Source organism: Curcuma longa, chromosome 18 (assembly GCF_044706935.1).
Source record: "Curcuma longa cultivar G26 ecotype Majalengka, Jawa Barat chromosome 18, ITB_CL_G26_1.1, whole genome shotgun sequence".
Taxonomy (NCBI): domain Eukaryota; kingdom Viridiplantae; phylum Streptophyta; class Magnoliopsida; order Zingiberales; family Zingiberaceae; genus Curcuma; species Curcuma longa.
In genome coordinates this window covers 5,269,406-5,274,491 of record NC_133878.1, presented here as the reverse complement: position 1 = coordinate 5,274,491, position 5,086 = coordinate 5,269,406, and the positions used below count along the sequence as shown (strand labels likewise).

Below are 5,086 nucleotides of genomic sequence, written 5' to 3'. Positions count from 1 at the left end.
TTAAAGACAAAATCCTAAATGAACTATAAATAAAAAAATAAACAAAACATAAAAATTAATTATAAAATGGCACTATTCTTATTTCTCCAAGCACCCGGCCCAAAATCTTCTATCGTGGATGTTACGTGAAACATATAAAAATTATATATATATATATATATATATATATATATATATATATATATATATATATATATAAAAACTTATTTATTAGATTTAATCATTTAAATCTTTTGGCATGTTTATTAAGAGGGAAAAAACAAGCTCTCTTGTTTACTTAGAAAGGCAAGTGTTTTGAAGGAAGGAATTTGGGGGAGAAAGATAACTCTTATTTAAATACAATCAAAGTCCCACATTAAAAATACATGAAAAAGATCCTGAGATTATAAAATGAAAAAATATCTCATTTACTTTTAAGTAAAATTCAAAAATAAAATCATGAGGGTGTGAATCCAAAATGTATAATATCGTACCGTTATAAAAATATATACAGATTCCATCGGATACAAAAAGAGACTCCCCGTTAAGGAGTGAGTTGGATCCGTTAGGGACCATACCAATATGGTCCATTGGAACCGTTAAGAGGGGGCTCCCAGTCCTCCATAGATGGTTAAAATATAATTAAAATTTTATATTAAAAATAAATTAAAAAAGATTTTGAGATTATAAAATAGAAAATACCTTCGATATAACTTTAAAAATGTACATGAAAGTGTAGGTACAAGAGACTCACTCAGTTCAAACATAGTAGACCATTCCCACCTCTAAAGTAGAAGCATGTTGTATGTTCACCGCATACGCCGGACTCCGGCTGTTCCTCCTCAAGAACTCGTATCCCACGTTGATCGCCAGCCTCTTCACGAATCCCGATCCGCTCTTCGCCCTCACGTAGCAATGCCCGAGGATGAACGCCATTCCCGCTTCTCGCGCCTCCATCAGCTCTTCCAACTCCTCCCTCACTCTCGCATTCACCTGCTCGCTCGCCGCCGGCAGCACAAACCTCACCTTCTTCCTGCGCCCTTTCACGGACGACTCTATCTCTGTCGCATCGGAGGGGCCAGCTGCTGCTTCCTCCGGATCGCCGTTCAATTCTCGCAGCCGAATTCCAGCTCCGACGACGGTCATTTTCTCATCCACTTTCTCGGGGGGTTCGCCGTCGCCGGCGCCGGCGAGGCCAGTTTCTCCCGGCGTCCCTGACCTGATGAACTCCGCGATGCTGAACACTAGGTCCTTCTCGAACTCCAGATCATCCTTGTGCACGTCGCGGTACCCGTATCGAACGATGCACCGATATATCCGGTGCTCCCTGGGACCGATCCTTCCGACGAGGAACCTCTCCTCCGGTTGGACGTGCGGCACGGGGACAGACTTGATGCAGAGGAACACCAGCACCTGATGGAACGCAGGTAGATTGGTGATGAAGTGGGAGAAGATGGCCGGAATTCCTGAAACGAGCTCTGTGTATGAGACCGATGCCATTGACGCGCACAATGCCGAGATTAGGACTGAGGCCGAGCAGCCAATCGATCGAGACCTTATTCTGGACGTCGAATTCATACTTCTTGAGCACGCCGTAGTGCCAAACGTACATGATGAGCATGAAGATGAAGGAAAGAGCGATCGGAACCCACGCTCCTTCCAAGAACTTGATCACTGAAGCCGAGAAGTACAGAGCCTCGATCGTTCCGAAGAAGAAGATGAAGCATAGCGCCACGAATATGCTCTTGTGCCAGCACAAAACTATCACCAGCGACATCAAGCAAGTCGTAACCAGCATCACCGTGATCACGGCCAATCCTGTTCCAAGAAGCAAGATCGATGGAAATCAATTTCCAAGCTACGATTGCGATAGATCTTCGTGAGTGTTCTTACCTGCAGCATTACCCATATGCTTCGTGTCCCTGAAACCGATCGTCACTGCCAGACACAGTATCATCAGGATCCAGTTAATCTCGGGGATGTAAATTTGTCCATGAAATTTGGCAGATGTATGAACGATCTTCACTCGAGGAAAGCAACCCAAAGCCGAGCACTGCTTGATTATTGAGAAAGTACCAGTAATGATGGCCTGGCTTCCTACAACCGCTGCGAGGATCGCTATAACTAGAACAGGCCACCTTATTTGCTCTAGCAAGGAAGATCGATCACTTCAGTATCCATCGTCGTGGTGAAGACAGCTTACAAAGATGAAGTTAACACCTACCTGGAACAGAGACGTAGAATCCAATTCGATAGTCATTGGCAATGGCGTGGTGTCTGGACAAGTAAGCTGCTTGTCCCATGTATGCCAGGATCAATGATGGATAAACCACAAACGTAAAAGCAATCTGCATTCGTGTAGCCATCAATTGTGAGATTGGTTCTAAGAACAGATCGCAACTTACTCGAATCATCGTCTGCTTACCTTGATAGATAACTGTGAGAAATGCCCCAAATCTGCATACATGGCTTCTGAACCTGCACATACAGAATTTAGAAGGAGAGAAACAGAATCATATGGCGAATTATCGTCGTCTTTTTGGTACCTGTTATGCATAATAGAATGCCACCCAAGGACATCCAGCCTGCTCTTTGGGTTTTCTTCAGGAATTTGTACATGTAGTATGGAGACAGAGCTTGGTAAACATGTGGATTCCAGTGGAAGATATTGTAAACACCGATCGAACTGATGCATAGAAGCCAAACGATTACTACTGGTGCAAACAAGAATCCGACTCGATGAGTTCCATAATGTTGCAGGGCGAACAATCCGATCAGTATCAGACATGCTATAGGAACTTCAACATCTGCAGAGATCAGAGAAGTGTTTTCAGAAGCAAACAATGAACAATTGTGTAAGGAATCGTAGATTTATGAACTTGCTTACATTTGTGGTGTTCCCTGGACATGGAAAGCTCGAGCCCTGAAACCGCCGAGAAAACTGCGATTTTTCCAGGAAGCAATCAACGGGGTGAACGAATTGCAGAGCACAATGAGGGCGGCTTACCGGAAATCGCCGGCGTGAGGACGCCGTCGCCGATGACCATGCACGTGCCAATTAGGGCAAGGAGGAGCAGCAACTTCTGCAGCACCTGGTGCCTCTCCAGCGCCGCCCTCAGCCGCGAGGGCGGCGCCTCCCCTCCGGCGGCGGCGTCGTCCGTCTTCTTGTAGGCGGAAATCTCCTCGTCCGCGCGCTGGCCGTTGGGGAGGAACCCGACGCGGGCGTGCCGGCAGAGGAGCGAGTAGAGCGCGAAGGTGCCGCCCTCGCCGTCGTCGTCGGCGCGGAGCACGATGAAGACGTACTTGAGCAGCGGCACGAGGGTGAGCGTCCAGAAGACGAAGGAGAGCACGCCGTAGATCTCCTCGTTGCTCTCCGAGTGGTGGATGTCCTCCGCGAACGTGCTCTTGTACACGTACAGCGGCGACGTGCCCAGGTCGCCGTACACCACGCCCAGGCTCTGGTACGCCAGCGACAGCGCCGCCCGCCACGAGCAGCTCCTCCGCCTCCTCTCCTGCGCCGCTGAGCAACCAATCAACACACACAAAAAATCCCAGCACCCAAACAACCACCAAAAAACGCAACTTTACCTCGAAAGCATTGGATTCCATGTCCATCGTCATGAGAGCTCCAAGAACTGCTCAAGAACAGACGAAAACCGTCAGCTTGCGGAGGATCAACGGCGGTGTCGATTTAATGCCTGAGAAACCGATGGCAGTTGAGTTTGCTTGGAGGAGTGGAATTGAATAGATTGAGGGAAGAGTGCGGTGGTGGGTATCATTCACTGGCTTGTCTGCTATCAGAATGGGTCAGGTTCCATGGCAGTGCGTGTGGAGGTGGACGCCATTATCGACCACAGAAGGAATGAGACCGTGTGTCCGCTGTCGGATCCCCTGCAAAAGTAAACAAAATCTAATAAAATCTAAGGAAATTTCTATCTCTTTCTAGATATATGATATATTTACTATTTTTAAAAAACCCTATATATTTTAAAAATTTTAATTAAAATTACTTCAAATGCTATTATTATTATTACTAATGATTATTAATAATAATAATAAGATGCCTTTTATAGATGATTAAGATTATCCATATTTATTAAATGCTGGATCTCTAGAAATCTATCAAAAAGATTCAGTTCTTGTAGATTTTTGTTTTTGTTTTTTTTGTCTTGCATTGTTTAATAATTTAAATTGTATTTTAATAAATATAAAATATAGGAGAACCATCAAAGTAGAATTATTAGTTGAAAGTTGATAGGAATTTGTGGCATTACTTTCTTCAAAAGTATGCTTTTTTCCTTTTTTTGTGTTTAATTAAATCTATAAAGGTGATGTAAAAGAAAGCAAATAAGATGTGACCAATTTATGTAATTACCTTATTAGTAAAAATATATTGGATAAAAAAATTAAAAAAATGTTTTTAAAAAAAAATATTGAAAAGACGTTTTAACTCATGTACAATTGGATAAAGATATTATCTATCTTTCTGTATTATTTTTATTATTAACTTTTATCTAAATGTTAAATCGATTGAGTTTATTGTAACAGTTACAGTTTCGTAACTGCTACAATGTAAATATTAGATTAAGAGGTCAAATATATATTGTAATAGCTATGATTCATAGTTGCTATAATGTGAATAATAGATAAATAAAATTGAATCTATGTTGTAGCAGTTACGAAATTATAATTATTATAATATGAATATTTTTGAATAAGTTAAATATGCATTGTAGTAGTTATGAAATCGTATCTATTACAATATGTATTATTTTGACAGATTTAAATGGGAGATAATAATGTAACAGCAGCGGAAGATTCAGGTGTGGGAATTTCATGCTCATTATTCAAAAATGCATGCAATATAAGAAAAGGAGAATCAGAGGCATGACAGGATTTCATCCTCCGTTCCAAATATCACCGTGCCAAAATAGCAATTTCTCAACAAACATAGACATCCACACACAACTACTGACCACCAAGTATTCCAAACACACCCGAAGAGATGCAAAACCCTCAGTTTAACATGCGAAACAAAAGATCGGCAACAAATCGCATGATCGCGGAGGTGGAGCTACCGACCATTACAAATAGATCGAAACAGTAA

At 42.4% G+C, this 5,086-nt stretch overlaps 1 pseudogene; it reads right to left on the bottom strand.

The window, feature by feature from the left end:
- Positions 1–663: 663 nt before the first annotated feature.
- On the bottom strand, positions 664–3,858 carry LOC141812154 (potassium transporter 8-like; annotated as a pseudogene).
- Between the last annotated feature and the right edge of the window lie 1,228 nt (positions 3,859–5,086).